At 43.2% G+C, this 23,383-nt stretch overlaps 1 protein-coding gene and 1 long non-coding RNA gene across 4 annotated transcripts in view; one reads left to right on the forward strand and one right to left on the reverse strand.

Annotated features, from left to right (window-relative positions):
* PTN (pleiotrophin) overlaps positions 1-23,383 on the reverse strand; it is a 97,201-nt gene that overhangs the window by 59,643 nt on the left and 14,175 nt on the right. The gene's annotated exons all lie outside the window — the stretch shown is intronic.
* Positions 11,582-21,617, forward strand: LOC139440983 (uncharacterized). Of its 3 annotated transcripts, XR_011651346.1 has the most exons (4): positions 11,582-11,790; positions 15,097-15,332; positions 19,478-19,588; positions 21,433-21,617. It is a non-coding gene; the product is annotated as an uncharacterized lncRNA (long non-coding RNA). The 3 variants fall into 3 exon arrangements; XR_011651345.1 differs by lacking the exon at positions 21,433-21,617 and having other exon boundaries at positions 19,473-19,721; XR_011651344.1 differs by lacking the exon at positions 21,433-21,617 and having other exon boundaries at positions 19,478-19,721.

Raw genomic sequence — 23,383 nt, forward strand, 5'->3', positions numbered from 1 at the left:
CCAATTAGCACTTTTAGTAAGGAATGTCCGGAGGTATCCAATATTGTTGTTGCCGTTAGCGAACTGAGATAAAATTTTGTGAAGAAGAATGCAACAACAGACTCCACCTTGCACTTATTGGGTGCTTTTATCATTTTAAGGCATTTCCATGTGAATGATATCATTTCATTGCCTTGTGGTTGGACTATATAGCAAAGGCCATTTAGTGGTAGGACACTGTCATATAAATATCTCAAAACATCACAAAAAGTTTATCAGTTGAGCTCTGTTTGCTCTACTCTCAGCATAAACTACTCTCATGAAACAACAGCTATTACTCACATGGCCTCAGAAAGAAAGCGCTGGATGTTCATGTTTATTCATTGTGTGGTATTTATTGTAATCACATCAGTAAGACACTGTTTCTATGGGCCAGCTGCATGAGACATGGACATAGCTCTGTTTTATAACACTGTCTTTGGATTGTTTTGTTACAATGGAATTGTGTCATGTATGGCTCTGAATTCCACTGTCTCAGACTTGAGGTTTCTTTGCAAGCCTGGCCCCTCTGCTTGCCCTGCGCTATGGCGGTTTGCAGAGCAAGTCGACATCAGAATCACCAGTGAGGAAGCCCGGGGGGAAGAATTTTTAAGTCCCCCCACGTGATTCTGATGAGTTGCCAGATTCTGAAATGACTGTTCTGTGGAGCATCCCTCTTCTATTTTATCGTAAATGTAGATTGAATCCTTGTATTTTGAGGATTCCATCTATTATTGTACCATTGGAATGTAAACTTTTCCCCAGACGAAACTAAACCCTAATCTCATAAAAACTTCTCTTAGTATATGACTCTACGTTTGTACTGGGATCGTTTGATGGAACCGAGCAATATCCTGGCATACAAAAAGGGCAAAAGATACCCCCCAAAATTCTTAACCCCCTTTTGTGCATCTTCTTTGTGTATTCACTCTTCCCACATGCAGTGAGTGAACACAGCTAAGGTGTTCCAGGGGCATGAAGACCAAGAGAAGGGAGACCGAGCCCTTAAAACTTCAGTGGGAATATTACGATCGCATTTTGATACTAATCCATTCCTCATCACAATTATGTTTGGGGCACTGAACAGCACCTATGAGTAGGAAACCAAGCAAATCTCACTCACTGCACCACTTCTGTGGAATTCCTGGCAGCTCAGCCATAAGACAATCACTAAGACACTAAAACACATAAACTTAAGTGCATATATAACACTCAATAGAATACAAAAAGCCTATTCAGTGCAGGTCTTACAAAGAAGTGGCAATAAATTTACCATGTAGCATAACTCTCCCCACCCCCAGAAAAGCTTTGACCTTCCACAATGGTGTGTCACCTAGTTAAATAGTTTTAAATAAAACTGTCTCTAAGGTAGGAAGACTGTAATCTTCTCCCTACAGCCTGCACAATATATTCCAGGTCCAGCCCTAGAGAAGAGATGCGGACGGGTACAAGCCATAAACGGCTCACGTACAGTCACCAAACACTGTCCTAAAAAACACTGCAAATAATGTTAAATGAGCCCAGAGTTTGCACCCCTCCCTTTCTCTCTGATCTTTCCCTCCTTTCTCCCCCCTTCCCTCCCTTTGCTTTGAGCCTCTGACAGCCAAGTACTTGCACAGTTACTTTGAGTTACAATATGTTATCCCCAGTGGAAATCAGAAGCTTTCATTCAAAAGGTGGCCACTCTTGACCTCTGACCCTGGCACCTCCCGCCCCGCTGTTCCCCTCCATTTTCCGTCTCCATGGAACTGAATAGCCAAGTGGAAAAATGGGAGCAGGCGAAGTCTATAGCTATTCACAGACCACCCCGCTGCCCCCTCCTCCCCAAAAACAGAGAGAGAGAAAGATGAATGAAACTCATTCATCAATAAGCAGGAGATGAAAAAGAAAGCACTACTGGCTGAAAAGCAAGCTAAGAAACAGGGAGGGGAAAAGGGTAGTGGGGGAGGGTGCCAAGAAAGAAACAGAGAGGAGTAAGGGAACGCACGTGGATGCGAGGGGTGAGTTCTCCTAACAACCCAGCAGATGCACAGCAGCACTGCACACCTCCCCAGGTTGAGTCACCTATAAGGGGCCAACTGTTTCCAAATGAATGCCTATTGCTTCTGCTACACCTTCTTAAAGCAAAAGAGTGCAGCTACAAGGGAGTCAGAGGAGATGGCACGGAGCCTCTGGGATAGGGGATCGCCCTTTCCTTGAGCATTGTGGAGGCACCGTTTTGGAGCTGGGAGACATGGAAATAGGGTTCCTGTTCAGAGAGCTGGGAACTGAGCACTCCCATAAAGTCCCACACTCACCAGTGGAAATGTTTTCACATATCAGAAAGCAAGTTATAGCACCTACAGATCACACCTAGAGTCGATTTTATTCCCACAGTGTTGGCCGAGCAACTCAATGTGCCCAAGATCAAACCACTATAGAAGACAGTGACCCAGATCAGACTGGCCAACAGCCTTACCAACTTCAGAACAGTGCAGAGGCCGGCAAACAAAGAGTATTTCCTCTCAATCCAAGCAGGAAAAAAATCAACATTTAAATTAAATCAATCTGCAAACAAGAATGATTTCAATAATTCTTCAGCATCCCCCGTATTTTCTCCTCCCTCTGCAAGACATAAACATTTTCTAAAGTATTCGTCATCTACCTGAAAACCTCTTTGTTTTTATGTGAGTGCTATCTCTGAGATGAGGACTCCAAAAAGTTCTCATTTTATGTGAGCCAAAGTAAGCACCACATGCATCCAGATAAAAGCACTGGGGCAAAAAGATGTTTCTATAACCTTTCGGTCCATTCCTCTTCCACCAACAGGGCATCAGCTGCACCGAGAGCTCGACAGGAGCTGCATCCGCAGGAAATGCTCTCCCTACTTCCTCGCTGACATTTTCCAGCTACTTCCAAACAGAATTCTAAATCTATGGTGCCAGAAAATTTGGCATTCATCCTAACTATCTATTTGCACTTTCCCTTTTATATATTTCATCTCTAGTGACACTTCTCTATGTTTTCTAGCACTGTCCAATTTTAAACATAAGAAAATGCACGAAGGAGGTGATGTGAGTGGGGAAAAAAATAAGGTTGAGGCCGACAGTAAAATTGGAAAATTCTCATGAGCCCGAATCCCCAAGTGGAAACCTCATGGACTACAAGTACACATACTTACCACCGTTAAGGGCAAGGCCCTTGAGAGCCGCCCAAAGTCACAAAATGGGACATAGAGGTGAGTGTGGAAGTAGCCCTCATCGAAGAAACAATCAGAGGTTCTGGCTGTTGTCACTGCACCAAGGAGAACAGAGACGAACCTATAGTAAGCACTCCTGGGATTACCCCCTCCCTGCACTGTTCCCTCACCTCTTCTCTGTTCAATTCTACAGATTCTCATGAAAACCGCTGAAAGAGGGACTAGAATGCAGAGGCAGAGTGGATTCAATTCCTTCTGGGCTTCTGCCAGATTCTCATTAGGTCCTGGACATGTGAGCCAATGCCGATTTCCATGGCTGATCTACCCTAAATCTGCGCTTCCTGAAACACTAGCCTTTGTCCATCCAGTCCCCATCTTTAAATGGGGATTTGGGTGAGTGCAATACCAAAGGGACCGTCATTATACACTCATTATTATGAAATTGATGGGCTCTAAGTCTTTTCGAGCTGAAAGCTCTGACAGGGTGAGATCACACTGGACTGTAGAATCATTGCTTTTCCTGGTAAATCGGGTTACAAATGAGAACTAGAAACAGGAGGGAGGGTAAGGAGAAGGATAAAGGAGGAGTGTTTTCCCTCAAATTCACTTCACTTCATGCTGGAGTGAGAGGCCCTCCATACTCACGAAAGGCTCATTATATAAATCAGATGCCCTGGCTGCGTTTCCGAACCCCTGGGAGCGGGGAGAGCTAGGAATAAATGAGGTCTTCTACAAAATGAAAGAAACCCTTTGAAAAAATGCCAAAACCAATGGTTGTACAGCTTAACTCACTTTTTTTTTTTAATAGAAACAGAAAAATCTGGACCAAGGATAACCAAAAAAGCTGAGTTTTCATCTTCCAGCAGATTGGGAAATGTGTTCTGAATTTATCTACCTCCTTGCTCGTATCGACTTGTCTTTACTTCACATCACTAAATATCACTAAATAGGACAACCCCTGAGACGTTCAGACATCTAAATGCCTCCTCGAAATGAAACCTGACTTGTGTTTTAGGAAGATCGCATTTGCGTCTGGATGGCCTGGGAATAGGCACTGTTCAGGCTGCCAGGGATAACATGGTTGGAAAAACCGCAGCACTGAGTAACAGGTCACAGACCTTTAGTTCGGGCTAGCACTCGCTAGCGCGCAATCTGGGGCCGCCACTTGACTTTCCAAGGCCTCAGATCCCTCATATGAAAACAATGGGTTCGACAGACACTAGCAACTAGCACCACTTACTTGATCTGTGCGTGGTACTAGTTTTCCATACAGGCCCCAAGTGGTCCGTGCTCAGAAGCACAACTGCAATTCAATCCCGATGGCAATGGTGTGCACGGCAGTTACTTGGAATATCATATTTAAAGTTTGGACGTTGGTGGATGTTGACACCTTACTTTCCCTAAAGGTCGTCTCTGCCGCCATGGTAGTTTCATTGCTATTCTTGTCCCAATTCAGTGATACTGCCTCCTGCTGGATCCACTGAGATATAGCATTTGAGGGCTTTTGAATTCCTGACAATGTAAGTTCCTCCTTTAGGGTTAAGACCTGAAAGGTACGTGGATTCCCAACCTGGGTGCTTGGACAACGTTCAATACTGCTTGCTAGAATAAATCATTATATCGATTTACAAATAAAAAGGCCATGCAAATATTTTTAAGAATGCCTCCAACTGGATGGAGGGCTGACTTATGCAGACTGATTTTTCTTTCCAATAATCCATTTTTCCTATTTTTATTCTGACCGGACCAACTAATTAAAATTTATTTTGGCCTGATTAAGAACTCGGACGAAACATACAGGCCTACGGTGTCAGAAGCATAGAGGTACAGAAGAGATGAGGCAGACCACGGAGGCCACCCAGTCTAGCCCCTCGTTCGGAGGTAAGAGGCTTAGAAAGATGAGATGACTCGCTCAAAATCACAAAATCACCGATATGGCTTGTGGTGGGCTGAAATCAAAAGTCCTATTTCAGGATACATAGCCAACGGTCTTTTTTATCAGGTCACATTCTAATTCTGTAAAAAGCTTTTATTTAAATATATGCTACATATATATTTCATGTGCATACATCTTTAATGTACATGTATCTTTAATGTATACACACTTAATGTGGGTCATCCAGTTTGGTGTCTTCTATGTGTAATTCGGCTACTAATTCTGAGATTAGAGTTCAGTGTGCTTGAACCTACCGATAACACCAACAACACTGCGCAACGGAAAAGAATGCTGAGTGATTTTCCCGTCGTCGTTGATGAACCCCCCGCGTATCAGCCTTACACACTTCTGTCCCTGCCCTTGCTCATGGGAAGTGCCAGGGGTTGGCATGAGAGAACATTCCAAGATTGGCTTTGTTCTTTGGGAATGAGAAACAGCTCCTTCTGTTCTCGGGCTCTCTAAACCACCTAGGATTATATTTACTGTCCTCTCCCCCCCACCCCCGGAAAGGGAGGAGTTACAAGATCCCTACTGCAGGACACGCCTACATCTTAGTAGTCCTGCTCCCCTGCACCTGCTTTACATCCAGCCTGTAAAACATTTATCTAGTACAGGGAGATTAAGCACTATCTCTTATTGATCCAATTCATCGATTATTGTTATAACTTCTTTATTGAATTCATTGGTTCATAAAACCATACGGGTCTCAAGTGTACAAGTCAATAACCCATCACCTGCACACTGCATTGTGTGCTCGCCACCTACCCAAAGTCACGTCTCTTTCCGCCCCCATTTACCCCCCCTTTGCCCTTTCCCACCCCTCTTTCCCTCTGCCAATCACCAGACTGTTGTCCGTGTTTGGTGTTTTTGTTTGTTTGGTTGGTGTTTTGTTTTTTGATTGTTTGGTTTGGTGTGCTTAATCCCTCTGGCTCTTCCACCAGCCGCCATATTGTAGTAACTTTTATGCCCGAGTTGCCATGGCTTTGGGGGCTACCAAAGTGACTGCTTCTCAAAAGTCATAAATTTTGCTCTCTTGTCCTGTATTCTGCTACAGCCACTCTCTCCTGAGGATTGCATAATGAAACCACTGTCTAGCTGCTTCAAAGAAGAAAAGATATAGAGAAATTAGATTTACCAGTAGGGAAAAAAATCAGAATAGAACTCATGTTTCTATTCCGCATCATTACTCTATAGAAGTGCATATATACTACGTATATTCCTACATCTTGCCAGAGGTGATTAGATTCCCAAGTCAGCTGACCAAAACCTACTGAACCAAGGGATTAGCCATGGGCCTTATTCCCTTTTCATGGTAGGTTATGCCAAGTTGCTGTTGATTTCTGGGGTTCAGAGTGTGGGAAGGCAAATTTTGTTTATGATCTTACAATAAGGACTCCACTGGGGTGATCTGGTTATGATCAGTGTATATCCTAAGGGAGGTGAAGGTTCAAATCTTTGTAGCAAACAGAATGACCAAGGATAAGGGGCTCATGACCTACGCTCCATCTCTCCCTCTCTCTCCAGCACACAGGTTTATATAAGGTCCTAGAATGTAGACACTATTCTACAGATTGTAAAGATAAAGGAACAGCGAGAAGGTCTGAGTCAACTGGCTAGCCCTACGTTTACTCGATTACCCTGAATTGTCTAAGATTGATATTTTGCCTCCTTAAAGTTTCACATAGAAATTAAGCTACTTCCAGACCTGAGAGGTTGACTTAGTCTAGCAATTCAACTGGCCATATGAAGTGGAGACAGAGAAAGTATCCAAAGTAGACACTGAAACAGATCCTAAAGCCCAGTAAAGAGTGAGAGTCTGAGCCAATTTCTCTGCGAACTGGGAGGTGGGGATGCCTCAGGTAACCGGTTAATACTGTTGAATGGCCATGTCGTACAAAGGTAGAGGGACCTGGTTTTAAGATGCAGGTGGCTATCCTGAAGCTCTAAGAAATCCATTAAACTTACCAGGCATGGCCAACATAGGGGAAGTGTGACGTGTTCTGATTTGAATGATAGGATATTATTGTCTTCTTGGGGACCGATCGTTTTCAAAGCTGATTTTTAACTGATACAACTATAGTCATTCTCCAGTGGAAATGAATATAAACTTGGGGGTGCAGCAATGAAGCACCCGGCTGAGTCCATCCAGTCCTCTTTGGAGGTCTCTGCGGAGGCCAGTTTTACTTGAAGGTACTTTACTTGCTTTGCTACCGATGACAGCGAACAGGGTAACTGAGACAGGAAGCAAGGCAGCGGGATGCCACTGCCATGAGCAATGGAAGACACCACTTGGCCTCGTTTGACATTTCTTGGGGTGGTCTGGTCTGTCCATTTACTTCTTTTACCTGATGCTCAGCTGCAATCTCCATAGTTTCTGAGCCTCTCACACTCTTTAAAAACTTTTTTTAAATCCTTACAGCTATGTTTATTGATTTTCTTTTAACAGAGAGAAGGGAAAGGGGGAAGCGGGGGCGGGGGGGGGGGGTAGAGAGAGAGAGTGAAACAAAGATCAGCTGCCTCCCATATGTGCCCTAGCTGGGATCGAACCCACAACCCTTTGATGTACAGGATGATGCTCCAACCAAGTGAGCCACCCAGCCAGGGCCTGAACTACACTCTTTATGTCAGCTTTAATTTCAGTTTAGATACCTATCTTTTGAAAAACTGTTCCTATTTAATTTGCACTTTTTAACTACTCCCCCACTCCTCCCCTATGTTTAATGAAAATAGAAGTTATTAGCACTAGAGAGATTTTTAACATCTGTCTAAGGTGGGGGGAAGATAACATGTGGAAAGGGTTATAAAATTCTATATATTTTGATTAAAACTTTGAAGTATTGAATTTTAAAGAGAGTCATACTCTAACTTAAAATAATTTACAATAAAGCAAATGTATAAAACAGATCAATTTTGGAGTGAAGGAGCTGGGTGATATCAAGACTAATTCAACTACTCTTCACCTACTTCAAAAGATTATGAGATGCCAATAAAAAAAGATCGAACATAATAAAAACTGTAAAATAAGTTTATCCTGTCATATGTGTTACTTATACTATGATACTGTTACAAAATGCTTCTAAGTGCTTGACTATACTTTAGTAAATGTCTCTTTTTCTCCCTTTTAGTTTCCCATTTCCCACCCACCTTGCTGACGCCCACAGCCCTCCTGCTTGACCTCACTCCCCACTTATGTCTCCATGGAAACCTTCTGTGAGAGTCGGCTGACTTCTCCATCCCCAAGTCCACATCATCAACCGGCTTGCTCAACACCCTCCCCAACCCTCTCCCAGGAAGTAGAAAATGAAAAGAAAGCACAGAAAGAGTAACAAAACAAAACAAATTTTATAGAAAAACAACTATATTTCCCAGCCTGTCTTGGAGCCATTTCACAGGTGATTTAAGGACGTGCCAGTCAGATGTACTCATGAGAGACTTTGGGAGTCCAGTCACCAGGGGACAGAGGTCAGGGGTGTGGGTGCCAACTGTGGCTGGAAGACCTGGATGTGGAGACAGCAGCTCTGTTACCTGCCTTGTGAGTCAACCGGGGTCCTGGTTCCCTTCCTTCTTGTTGGAGATAGAAATGGTGTCACAGCTGTGGGGGCAGCTTCCTGAATCTAAGTGTTTTCATGGCGTCATCGGCAGCAACTCCCACTGTGACCCAGCCCCGTAGTCTGTTTTAAGCACCATTCCCAGAAGCTCATCTGAGAATCCATTTCTTCAACTTGCCCAACAACTGTGGGAACTATATCCCTTACTCGATTTTTCACCGCTTAAATTAACCAGGGGGATTTTGTTGTTGGCAACTAAAAAAGAAAAAGAGGAAGAAGAAGAAGAAGACCCAAACTAACTCTTTCTCAACCAACTCTTCCATAACTGCCAAAGATTGAAATAAATTCTAAGATTGAAATAAATAACTGCTCTGAAAATTTATGAGGCAACTCATGGTATCTTTAATAAGGTTTAACATCAAGTGTAGTACAGACACCCTAGCTGTTGGGTTGTGAAGCTTCCATTAATCCCCTTCAGAAACCAACAGGAACCTAAACCCTCTTGAAATACAACGTCTTCTCAGCGTTGGACATTCATCATATACAATCTTGCTGGTCTCGTCGTAAGTTTATTATCCAGCCTCTTTAATGAGCTAGGGAATCACATTAAGAAGAAAAAAAAGTATCTACCTTCTTTAAGCTATGCAACATAGCCAATATTTCCAGAAGACTGTGTAACGCTCAAAAAAATAGACACTCAAGACAGGCTGTCTAGAATAGGGTCTCTGCTAAGTACTCCATGGCCAAAAGCAGGTTCGGTAGTTTCAGAACTCCTTATTCTTTTTCAGATTTATTGACCTACTTTATTCCATGCATTAGGGCACATGGCAGATAAAGACTCACCACTGCAAACCAAAGGCAGACGAGTATAAAGGTATTTATAGCACAATGCAAGGCTGGCATTGTAGAAGTCAGTGAAAAGTGCTATAAGAATACAGACTGTGTCAGGAGATTGGCTAGGCTTAGAAGTCAGGGGGAAAGTTATATATACAAATGTACAGTACACATTATGCCTATTTCTAATTCTTTTAGGTCCAAACCCATCCTGTGATGCTCCATGCCTCCTTAGTGTTTTATTTGTAGTTACCTAGTTAGTAACGTTATACACAGTTAGCTAGTATTGACAGTCATTCTCTCCGTGAAAATAATCGGTGCAGTTTATCTCCTGGTTAATCCTGACCGATACAGAAATTGACAGCAGCTGTGAGACCAGGAACTAGACCCTCCTAGATGACACTCAGGGATCGGCTCAGTTGTGTCCTTGGGTCTGAACCTGTGATGGGCTCCACGCCAATGGAAAAGAGGATGCCGATGATTATGCAACATGATGGCATCACAGTTAATCAAATGAACACCTGTGGTTGACTGTGATAAAGTATCTACTGAAGAAAGGGTCTCGGGAGCCCAGATGGCCGCTGTCCTTGACCATCCTTGCAGTGCCAATTACTACGAGGAGTGCAGTGGTGGGGGCGGGATTCTTCTGAGTACTCTGGAATGATGAGAGAAAGGAGTGGCAAGCTCAGGGCTAAATTCTTATCCCAAATCACCAAGGAGAAGTTAGGTGGCAGCCTGAAAGAATCTCTTATAACCTCTGGACTGATCTCACTGAAAACTGGGCACGACATTTCACTGTGTGCGCTACAGAATCACAAATGATGTTGAAGTCACCACTTCCCCAGCTCCCTCGTGTGCAAGCCAGGACAAGGTTTGGGAAGCCGAGCTCTTGACATTGAGAAAAGGAAAACGTGCTTGGACTCCCACTAAACCCAGGGTCTCACAGCTCTGAGCTACTCTGAGTTCCCCTCTAGTGATTATTATTGACAGCCTAACCTGAAGCCAACTGGCCAGACAGAAATGTGCCCCAAACCCCCCGCCCCAGCTTCGCAGGGTACACTACAGAAGGTGGGGGGCTGGAGCTCAGAGAGAAGAGGCCGGCACGTGCACGCAGCTGAATTGCAGAGTGTGAGAGGCAGCGTTACGTCACGGAGAGACCTAGCTATGCAGACCTACGATCTGAAGTCTGTTTCTGCATCTGCACATTGCCGCGAAAATACTGGACTAGACTGGGGGGTTCACATTTGTTTCAAGTAGCAAAACCTCTTATCGAATAAAACCATGTATAAAACACTCACATATATACAGATTAAAAATAAGTTGCTCTGATTAGATCTTGTACAGAAATGGGGGACCTCCCTTTGCCTACCACATCTCCCCTGGGCACCTCTTCATAATCGAATGGCTATACTGAAAACAGTCAGTAAACCTTTCAATGGAATCATCTCTTAAGATCCTTCTTTCTCGAAAGGCAACTGATTTTGGGTACCTGCTTTTAAGTGTGATCCTCAGACCAGTGGCATTGTGCACCCGGAGCACAGGTAGAAAAGAAAATTCTCAAGGCTCTGAACTCAGACTAGCTGAGCTCAGTCCTGTCTCCTCACTCACTTGGAACAAGGTGCTTCCCCTCTGCTCTCATTTCCACCCCTGGAATTTCCATCTTGAGGGCCCCCTCCACAGTAAGGAGCACAAATCACACAAGAAAGTCCCCTGGGTGGACACACAAGTAGTGTTCCTGAGGAATTCAGAGTGAGGCATTTTCCAGACCTCCATATGCCAAGTGATGCAACAGAGGAGATCTTTCTAAAGACAGGTCACATTAAAAAAGGGGGAGCTGTCAAAGAGGAGGGGGCTGATTACAAAAATGACCCATGGCAGATACCAAGAGGGCCCCAAGGAGAGTGGAAAGCACTTTCTCTGCTGTCGAAACTGGCCAGCAATTCAGCAAGAACAATAAGCAGGGGGCCAAAAGCCCTCCTGGGGAGCATCGGGTTACAGAGAAGGCTCCCAAAGCATCACCTTTCCTACACATCAGCCAGCTGCCAGATTTGGTAAACACCCTCAACCTCTCAGAACAGGGCTGCACACAGGAGGTAGCCCAGGTGCTGGACAACGGCGGAGGGCGAAATATGCAAGGCCAGCACTGCCTGTGCCAAATGGGTCACAGCCACCCCTCTGTGCTCGAGTTTCCCAGGCCCCTGAGTGGAACTGCTCACAATTAACGGCTTTGTCTGTCACCAAGCGCGCCTCGCTATGGGACATGGGCTTCCTCTCAGGTTGGTGGTCTCTCTCTCTCGGTCTCTCTCTCTCTCTCTCTCTCTCATGTCCCCACATGCATAGCAGTCTTAATCAGAAATCACATCCGTCACCTCGAGGGGTTCTGAGACCGTGGTAGCGAATCCATCACTTCGGACGTCAGGCGTGATGAAAAGAGACAGCGGAGGGCTGGGAAGCTGAGTGCTGGGAAGGGGAGTCAGGCTCCGGGTCCTGTCTGTCCTCCCTGCCCTGGCCTCCGGGTCCCCAGGGCTTTTGTCATGCTCTCCCTTGGTCTCCTGGGTTCAGGGCAGAATGTGGTTTTTAAGTTTCTTCCCACATGGTAATTGAACATTCAATTTGAATATCAAGAATTTTTTAGTGTCCAAACACACCATTTCTTCTTTAAGCTTTCTAGCTGTGCAGTGGGTATAAGAATGTGGATGAAGAGGATGAGGGGAAGCCCAGAGGTCGCTAACGTGGCAACCATACACCCCAAAACTCCTGACCACGTTCACGCAAGTCCCAGCTTTGGGACATCTTGGAGATGTCGGAACTTGACTGACCTCCTTTTCATGCAGCCCAGAAACTTCAGAATAGTCCGGTCCCACAGCAACAAAAAGCAGTGAGGGGTAACCATGGCTTCTTTTCTGTCTGTCTCTGGATTTTATGGGACCTTCATGAGAGAATACCATAATTAAATACAGGGAGATGATGAGATGTAGGGTACTCCATGTATCAGTAGTTCTGCCTTTCAGGGTATTGTGCTTTTTTTTTTTTTTTTTTAAATAGACGTAGTCCCTTTCTGGAATAGTTTACAGTCTTTGCAGGAAGCAAAAGCAGCCAGAGAAGCTGAGGGGCAGAGGACATGTGAATAAGCACCCTGGAAGCTCAAGGAGTGTGCATGGTCAGGTTGGCAGGCGGGTTTAAAGAAGAGTTCCTGGATGGGATGGACTTGAACCTTTCGCCACAGGAAGTAAGGAGTGGCAGAGAGCCCACTGGAAATGAGGCTTTGAAATGGATGAAGGATTTCAGCACCGTGTCATTCCCACGCCAGCCCTGATAAGAATCCCAGCAACTGCAGAGATTTCAAAGAGTGGGAAAGACAGGTAGAATTCCACAGGTCCTTTTATATAGCATTTCAGCATGTATGGCTCCACATGAAATAGTAACTGTTACATCCTTCGGGCTCATTAGGTATAATTTTAAGACGATACATGATAGGCTCTAACTTTCGTGTAATTGTGTCCCCAGTGATCTCAGAGACCTGACACATAAATGCGTGTGTTGTGGATGAACAAACGGCCCCGGGCTTTCTCTGCACAGTGTGCTACCATTCCGCCCCCCTCCAGGGTGTTTGCTTTCATTCGCCATGAGGTTACAGAGTGCGGACTTTGGAGTCAGACAATCCGAGTTCGAATCTAGCCTTTGCTAATTACTGGATGATGACTTGTGAAATCCACCTAACCTTTCTGAGACTTGTTTCCTGATTTTTAAAGTAGGGCAATAACATTTCCAGTGAAATAAGGTATGTGGATGCAGTAAGCATAGCACCCCGTACACAGAAGTAACTCCCCCCACCCCAGCACCCATTTCCTTGTTTGTTCTCTTTTTGTGTTTCTAACTAGTGTCATCTGTCTCTCCATTCTTACATTACTAAAGGTAGAATCTTTCTGACCCATCTGCCTACCGATCCATCTATTTCTCATCAGTCCACCTTACTAACACCCAGGCTGTGTATTTCTACGGATTTGCATTAACTGCAGTAACACACACACTTGCTTTCAAAGCTCACCAGCTAACCCTAGACTCATGCAGGCTGCTTAACAACTCTCAGCAGCCTCAGTGTTTTCTCATCTGTAAAATGGCATTAATTAGTGATGGAATTATTGTGAGAATTAACTGTGGTCCCATACATAAAGCATCTTCCAGAGTTCCTAGCGGGCAAAAATGTTAGATATTACAAAGCTCAGCTTTTTTTCCCTTCCATTTCCTCTCTGGAAGTTTCAGTCTCCAGAGAGGGCATGACTTTACCCCTAACCTGAGAGTTCTTTTTTGAGGATTTCCTTAAAACTCGACATGAATCAAGACACTCCAAGGGACTGAAAGCAGACACCTCCTTGTCACTCCTTGTCATTTCAGCAAGCCAGCAATGTTCCTTGCACAGCCCAGGATTGGGCTTTGGTGGGTTGGTTTTTTTTTTTCTTTTTCTTTTTTGGCTGTTCAGCTGCGTCTGAAGTCATTGAAATGGAAACGCAGAACTTCTCCCCCGTAGGGTTTTGTTTTCCGTCTCATCAGAATCTGCCTGAGATCTCAGGCTGTCTGGGGGCCTCCACAAAGGGTATTCAAACCTGCCCAGATGAGAAGGACAAACTGCCAAGACTTCCCGCCGCAGAGGATGCCTGTCCCCCAACCGCTCACAGCTTTGCTAGGATTCATTGACATTGCATTTTCCTACATTTAAGTGACATCAGTGTCGACGGGGATGGTAAGACAGTCTAAGGTCATATCTTCGGTCCATGGTCAATACCACGCCCTCCTTGATGTGGCCTGGACACATATTCCACTAGTTACAAATCCACACGTCTGCCTTCCCGGGACATTCTAAACGGCAGAAAACAAATCCCTCCCTCTTTCCCTCGCACTCTACGTGTATGCTCCATTTGTGCTCGCTGGTTTAGAGGGCACAAATACATGCATTTAAATGACAACCAATGAGCACTCCTAGTTTTTACATTATTGTTGTTATTAATTATTGTTATTATTCCATGCCATGGGGAAACAAAATAGTCTATTTTTTTTCTTTTCCTGCTCATCTTTCAATTCACATACACACACTCACACGAACAGACACCTTCCCCCACGCTCACACTCGCTCCTTCCTTCACCTGACACAAAGAACGAGTCACATGTGGGGGATAAAATCTTTCTTTAAAGAAGAACATTTTCATGTCAAACCTGCAATGTGGACTATATTCTCCAGCTAGCACTATATTCAATTGTAAATGGATCGCTTCCCCCTTCTAGGAAAGTTTGCAGTTCTGTTTTCCTGTTCGACTTTACTGCCCACCCTTACATTCATAAATATCATTTATTATAAAGATCAGAACACTGGTACTCCATTGGAAACGTGAACCTATCATTGGGAGAAAGAAAGAAAAGAAAAAAAAAACCTGGAAGATGTTCAGATAGAATAAAAAGAGCTAACGTGAGAAGTACTATAGAAAGAAATACGACGCTGGGCCCTGAATAGAGAAAAATAAATAAACTTTCGTGACACTTCGGGGATTGGTTCCAGTTGGCATTATCCTCTTTGTGCTGGTTTTCAGACATCAGCTTGCCGATTGAATGTCCTTCCCCACAGCAGTGGCCTTCCACAAACTGGCACTCTGGCTTCTCTGGTCCCAAGCTCCCTGTCCGCCTGCCCCACAGGAGACCTCGTTATTCCTCTTCCGCCCCGCTGGACGTGCAGCCTATTCATCTCGCAGAGCAGGCTGGGACTGGGAGAATCCTCTGTGTTAGAGCCCCTGGCTTTACTCTTCCCAGACTCAAAGCAAGCTTTGAGGTGAGCTGTTCTGTGCGGTGCCTTCATCGTGAGTATTCAACGCTCTTTGTGTTCACAGGTGTGCCATTCACAACATCCAAGCCAATGGGCAGTTAGGGAAACGACCTGAGAGCTGGAAGGCCCCCCCTGCGTGGGCCAACCCTGTTACCCTGCTCCAGGCATTATGGGTTCTCTAACACATGCACAGCTAAACAAGCAAAGCGCCAAGTCCCCCACTCTCTCCTCCAAACTGGAAGGTTAATAGTACTTATCAAACTAATTCCAGGGCAGGCTTTATACCTGCTGGCAACTTGGCTAAGAATGGAAGAGAGGTTTGCCTTGTGAGAAGACAACCTTTTAAACCAAATATGTTTCGGATTTGTTTGGCTTTAAGGTAGTTTTTAACCAGATACATTTATATAGATTTCTCTTTGTCTCTCTCTCTTTCTCTCTCCCTCTCTCTCTCTCCAACCTGATAGAGATACTTTTATATATAATATTGGGCTGGCCAAAAAGTCTGTTTCAGTTTTTTCCATAAAATAAAAGACATTTTTCATTTTCACCAATAACTTTATGGATTTGGATATTTTGAGTATGTCAGCCACCTCCTATGTGGTCTACTGTCGATTGTTCTCAATTAATACCTCGATTTTACAGCTATCAACTTCAAGGATCTACCCAACCTTGGAGCATCATCCAGCGAGAAATCCCCAGCACGAAACTTCGCAAACCACTTTTTGACACATTCGACCAGTCAGAGCACCTTCTCCGTACTCTGCGCAAATCTTTTCTTGTGTTTCAGTTGTGTTTTTAGCTTTCTTGAAATAATAAAGCATGATATGCCAAAAATGTTGCATATTTTCTTCCACCTTCAATATTAAAGTGGTTACACAAAAATTCACCAATTTTGATAAGATTTTTTAGATGCACACTGATGTGACAGCTGTCACAATGCAATCTAACAAAATTGTTTCAAAGGAAGTTAAAGACAACTTAGCGCTACTAGAGCCATCTTACCAAAAAATGAACTTTTTGGCCAACCCTATATATATATGTTTATATAGGGGGAAATATTTTATATACAGGAAATGTATTTACACAACATACATACTTCCTATTCATATATATATTCACAGGTTCATATTTCACCATCCTTTTTCAAGCCCGCGTGCTAACCACAAAATTTACATGGCAACAGTGGCAATATCTCTTGCCATTAATAGTGTTCAATATTGATGCCAAATTTTCAGATGATAGGTGATAAAAGACATTTTACATGTGGATTTATAATTTCTCCATGACAATATTATTTTTGCTAGACAGGGTCTAATGTTTGAGTGACTTTTTTGTGGTTTCCTATTCTTGTCCAAAATTCATTTTTCAGCTGTGCTATGACCACAGACTTTAAAATTCAAGCACATGAGCCCAGATTTAATTATATGTGATCAGTAGAAATAAAATACCGTTTAATGCTGAAGTTATGGAAGAAAAGCTTTGTCATCTTAAGTTTAGATTCTACTTATAAACATTATTAGGTTTTTAAATTTGTTTTATTAAACTAGGCCATATGTGACTTGGGTGAATAAAACACTATGTGTAATGTTAATAACTATTTAGCGTCAAATATATCACCAGGAGTTGCACAGTTAGAAGGTTGGGCATCATCATCAAGGTTGTGTGAGATAAGATTTAACAGCTGTTTTACCCCTGTCCCGGGCCAGCCTTGGGTCTGGTAGGAGCTCAGGAGCCTCTCCTGACACCCTCCTTCCCAGCCACCTCTCCCTTCCTCGCACATGTGCAGTCCTTCTCCATCTCTTGGTCCCCTTTTATTTCCCTATAACCTTTACCACCAACTGAAATTGTGTCTATTTATTTGGTTCTTCATTTACCAAGAGCCAAAGCTCAGTGAAAGTAGGCACCATTTATATGTTTGCCCATGTGTAGCAGGGCTTAGAAGAATACTATGTGGGCATGCCATAAATATTTAATGAGTGAAAAAAATGGACAGTGACCCACCTATTAGAATTCCCCAAATCCAGGAAGGTGACGCCAGTGCTGACAAGGATGTGGAGTGGCAGGAACTCTCCTTCGTTACAGGGGAGCCTGTAGAGGGACAGGGCTATGTAGGAAATCTCTGTGCCTTCCTCTTAATTTTGCTGGTAGCAAACCTAAAATGGCTTTCTTTTAAAGTCTTTAAAAAGAAAGAAAAATTCTTAAAAAATGAACCACTAAACTCATCATCTGACTTTAGTGCCAGCAAGGAATAAGTACACTGAGGAGTGAAACTGTGTTACCATAAGAATTTAAATTTGCTTATTTTCAGTATTGTTCATGTACTGAAAAAAAAACTCTATAGTTACCAATAAATTCATAAGCCTAAAATAAAAGTAATTTAAAAATTAAGAAAAAAAAACAGATGGGTACTTTCAAGTGGTGACATCTCTATTTATTTTAAAAGTTCAAAATATATAATCTCACGTAGTTGTTTTTCAGGACGGATACACGAGAACACCAGCAGTCCTCACTTCTCACATAGTGTGGGTTCAAAAAAATGATCGTGTAAACTGAAACCATGGAAAACAACCTTAATAATCAATGAGAAAAATTATGATTTTTTTCCTAGAACTTTCAAAGGTTTGCCAATTCATTAAAAACTCACTACCAGTTATATATAGGAAAGTTTAAAATCACAACAGAACTGGGATTTTTTGGTATACTGTAATTTAAAACATTAAAAATACTGAGATTTAAAGTGCTTCATTTTGGGGAAAGTATTCATCGGGGGTACTTTGAAGAGCTTACTTTCTTTTTTCTCACTGCGTGCATTACAGTGAGAGCGGCCATCTTTACTCTGCCTTGGCAACCGGTCATACACCTTTCTGGATTTGGATCAGCCTCCAGTATTTTATGCTTCATGCTTTCAATGTTGTAGGATATACCCAAGAATTCCATTAAAGTGAGAGGTTTGCCAGCATCATTTCCTCTGGGACAGCTTTGCGTTCCCTGCCTTCATCATTTATAGCTACGAGTTTGCCTTCTCTAAGTGTCTTTGGCTGCATACTCAGATTCTCCCAGAAGGCAGCAGTGTTGATGTTCCCACCTTCAGTTATTTCTTCTAACTCCATTTGTGTTTGATCTGAGTTTCACTCCACTTTTAAACCACTTCTCATTTATAACCTGCACTTGCATCTTGGTTGGCCAATTTCTTTTTTTTTAATTATCCACTTTTGAAAAATGCCATGTAGGCTTATACTGAGATGAGGCAACAAAACTACATGCTTTACCGTCTGTACATAAAATGAACAACGGATGCAAAGTGATCAACTATGGACAGACTATGAAAGAACTGATGTAACTGGTCAGTAGTTATAAAGCACATCTTTTATTTATTTAATGATTTGTGGACTGAGTAGCTAGCAGTAAAATTTGTATTTTATGCAATTATTTATGGTTAATATACTAAAATATGTTGCCAGAGGGAGGAGGGTTGGGGGGACTGGGTGAAAAAGGTACAAATTGGTAATCACAAAGTAGTCACGGGGATGTAAATTACAGCATAGGAAATACAGTCAATAATATTGTAATAACTATGTATGGTGCCAGGTGGGTACTTGAACTATTGGGGAGAACAGTTTGTAAAGTATATGATTTTCTAATCACTATGCTGGACACCTGAAACTAATATCAAATAATATTAAATGTAAACTATAATTGAAGAAATTTTAAAAATTAAATACCCACACACAATAAAATGTGCACCATGTTGTCGGGGGAACTGGTACAAATTAACTAAACTGTGGTAACCAAAATCCATTCATTTTGGAACTAGGCAAAGCAAACAATGCCTATAATTGAAAATTTAATTTCTTTGCCCAACTTTCATATGGCCTTTAAGTATCTTTATGTTGGGAGGCTACTTTAGAAATATGAAAAACTGGGTTCTTAACCTTGGAAGTCTTGTATTAAAAACAAAGAGATTATACTTTTAAAAATGTCTTTCACTGAGAAATAGTGGATTTTTACATAGCCTAAGTCTATGAAATAAAAAGTTATAATTGTATAGTTATATATTTGCATTATTAGCCAGGATCAGAAATGCTTAAACCAGTGGTTCTCAAACATTGCCATTTATTGAATTCACCTAGAGAATCTCTCTTCCAGTTTAGCAGGTACGGGGTGTAGCTGAGAATTTGCCTTTCTAAGGAGTAACCAGGTGAAGCCGGTGCTACAGAGTCAGGAACCACATTTGGAGAACCGCTGACAGCACAATCAGAAAGGTACGCCATGGGGGAGAGGAAGGAACCAGGAGACCAGCACCTGGCAAGTTCACAGACAATGACTCAAAGTGCCTCACAGGATCTTAGAGATCTATCGGTTTGGGCCCCTTGTTTTATAGTTAAGGGGACAGAAGGCTGCCAAACTCAAGGAATTTAACTAATATGTAAAGTCAGCCAGTCTTAAGAGTCTGGTCTAGAACCTAGAATCACTTTTTTCAGTAACTTCTGGAAGACAACTAGCATCTGAATAGACAATAGATCCATGCCGAATAGGTTTCTCTCTCTCTCTCTCTCACACACACACACACACACACGGGTTCTCAAACATTACTGCATATAAAAACAGTCCTGTGGCCCCATTACAGATTACCACCCCTCACCAAAGGCTCTGGTTTCACAGGTGGAGGAAGAGGAACTGTTGGATAACATTCCCTTGAGATTCAAACGCAGGTGGCTGTCCTTGAAGAAAGTGCTCAAGTTTTAAGCCAGAGAATCTATACACAGGAGAAATAGAATACCAAATTTTCTTTGAATTTTGTACCAGATACTTCCACAGACTGTGAACACTCCCAGAAATTTCCATGAGGTGGAAAAGGCCATTATCATTCTTTCACCTCGGAGAAACCTTACACAAGTTCCCTTTCTCAGAGACTTCTCATTCCACACCTGCACAAAGAGCCACAATTTTAAACTGATCTCATACAATTATTCTGAGATAAAATAAGACATGTGAAAGCAATGTGCAACTAGTAAAATCATTACGTGGATGTTAGTTGTTAGCTTATTCTACAAAACAGAGTATGATTTTTTTTTCGTATCAAGTGGGTCATTCACACCCAAGAGTCTCACTTGTATTATCACCGGCTCAGCCCGGCAGAAGCTTACTGCTTGGTCACAGGAAATCAGAAGAGGCAAAACCTTCCTGAAACCATACGACTGCCCCCTTCAGACCACAAATTAACAGTGGTAAATACAATAGAGTCTGGCTAAAAGCTTTCTTAGAAATTACGTTGTCTGCCCTCAGTCCCTAGGACATAGCTGATTCACGATGGAATTGGGGATGGAAACTAAACCAGTTGGACTGCCTGAGCTTTCTTCCCTTTCAGCAAAGCTGCGAAAATAATTTTTAAGGAAGGAGAATAAAAGTGGTTCGTTTCCCTCGACTCTGCCCTCTCTGTGATGGGGGATTCCTAGAGCTGGATTAAAAACAATGCCAAAAGGGAAGAGAGAGTCTGTGTGTCCCAGAGCAGGGAGTGACAAGCAGGTGACTCCTAGGGTCAGCAAAGAATAAACCAACCACCTCACAAAATATCCTCCTAGGACAGAGGCCTTTTCAACAAAGTACCTCAGAGACACTCTCGCTTTGAGGGCCCAGTACTTGTTTCTCCCCACATATTTTAATCAGCATTTTTGTGGAGCCCTACCAACCCGGCTTTCACTGTTGCTCTGCTGTTCGCCTTCACAAGGAGCTACACTTGCCACTGGTTGCAGAAGTGAGGGATAGACACATTCACGAGGGGCAGATCATTCATTTGAGCAAAGAAAAATGAGCCCTTTCAAGGAATGAGCAGGCATCTCAGTGTGGACGATCAGTGGACATCCAAAATGCAGTCACTCAAGCCCTGGCTGGTGTGGCTCAGGGGACTGAGCGCAGGCCTGCAAACCCAAAGGTCGCCGGTTTCATTCCCGGTCATGGCACATGCCTGGTTTGCGGGCCACGTCTCCAGTTGGGGGCGTGCGAGAGGCGGCTGATCCATGTTTCCCTCACACGTTGATGTTTCTCTCCCTCTCTCCCTCCCTTTCCCTCTCTCTAAAAGTTAAATAAAATCTTTTTAAAAATGCAGTCACTCAAATTACAGAAGGTTCTCGCAGGCGGCCCACTGATCTCGTTTGGAAAATGTGGCCTCAACCGTTCCACTCGCTTGTGAAATGATCAGACCTGAATGGAGAGTTTTCTTGAAAGCTGACGCCTCCAAGGAACCTTTAAAATAAGAAGCAAAGTAATAAAAAATATTCCCAGAAAATAAAACTGTTCACATAGTCTTACCTCATTCTAGCTAAGTATGTTGCAAGATCTCCTGGGGAGAAAGGTACAGTAATGAGCAGGGAATCAGAGTTTCCATGGAAGCCTGGTCACCACCATCCAAATGCTACTAGCCTGAGGCTTGTTCTCATCAAACACTCCCCCCCGCCCCAGACATGGACTTTGCCCAGAGTCAGACATGCCCGAGAATCTGGGTCCAGCCCGTGCTCAGCTCCGAGGGTAATCCTGTCTCCACAATCCCTTCAGACTCAGGGCACTCACCTCTTTCCCCAAATCAGCTCTTTCTCTAAGTTTCTTCTATCAATGGCACTAGTACGCCCCCCAACTCACCTGCTCCGGCATCCCATTTTTCACTCACCCTCCATGTACCCAGCTTCTACCCTAAATGTCTAGACTTCAAATAGCTTTTATTCTCCTTCGTAGTGTCTCCAGAAAGGATTCCTCCTAAGTATTTACTTTCACCAAGGCATTTGAAATTAATCTTTTTTTCTTTTTCTTCCTTTCTTTTTTCCTTTTCCTTTCTTTTTCTCTTTCTTCCTTTCCTTCTTTCCTTCCTACACTTCCTTCCTGTGCAAACTATCAGGCTAAGAACTCCAGAGTTAAGTAGGAAAGATAAAGTCATTTAAAGTAATTGTTTTATGACAAGGAAATCAGGACTCGCAGCACTGACTCTACCCAGAACTCCCACTTTCTCCCTTTTCTTCCTCTGCCTTTAAACCCAAGTCGGGAGACACTTCCTCCTGGAAGCCTGCCCTGAATCCACTCCGAGCTAAATAAGCTATCACTCCTAAGGGTTTTCCAAAGTGCCAATCTAGATCCTTGCGTGGACTTTATGGGGACCAGCTGTTTATGTGCCTGCCCCCCAGCAACACTGTGAGCGTCAAAGACAGTCTTCATCTCTATATTCCCAGCACTGCCCACAGACACAGCGTACTGGGTTCATGCTGTTTCTTTGAATGAATGAGTGAATGAATGAATGAATGAATGAAAATTTTGAAAGCAAAAATATGGAAAATTTTGAAACAGTAAAAGGAGTAAGTATTCATTTTAACTAGGAGAATAAAGACAATTTTTATGGAGGAGATGGTATCTAAGCAAAGCACTGAAGCATGAACGGCGTTTCTAGAATTTGAAAAGATCAAGGGGTTGGTTAAAGAAGGATTACTTATTAAAATCTAATGGAGTCTCTCCTAATCTGTTACTTTTCTAAAAACAATTTTTCCTCCTGGCTAGTGTGGCTCAGTGGATTGAGCACGGGCTGTGAACCAAAGGGTCGCCAGTTCAATTCCCAGTTAGGGCATATGCCTGGGTTGAGGGCCAGGTCCCAGTGGGGGCCACATGAGAGGCAACCACACATTGATGTTTCTCTCCCTCTCTTTCTCCCTCCCCTCCCCCTCTCTAAAAATAAATAAATAAAATCTTTTTTTTTTAAGTTATCCTTTAATCTACCAAGTTTTTCTTTCCTTCCTTGCTGTGGAGAACCTTCAAGGATTCCACACTACCTAAAATGATACAATTCAGAGTAGCTTACACTTCAAAGGTCTTGCTATTATTACCCAACACTCCTTTCTACTCCTAACTTTCACTCTCTGGCCAACCACTCTCTGCACAAATCGGGCCCATCTGCCCTCTGACCCCCAGCATCTTGATTTCCATCATCTCTTTGGTGTTCCTCTTTCTCCATCCCTCACCTGGGGCGCTTTCCCCCTGCCTCCCAGCCGTACACAAAACCACTCTGTCTCTGGAAATCC

This window comes from Desmodus rotundus, chromosome 6 (genome assembly GCF_022682495.2).
Source record: "Desmodus rotundus isolate HL8 chromosome 6, HLdesRot8A.1, whole genome shotgun sequence".
In the NCBI taxonomy this organism is placed as follows: domain Eukaryota; kingdom Metazoa; phylum Chordata; class Mammalia; order Chiroptera; family Phyllostomidae; genus Desmodus; species Desmodus rotundus.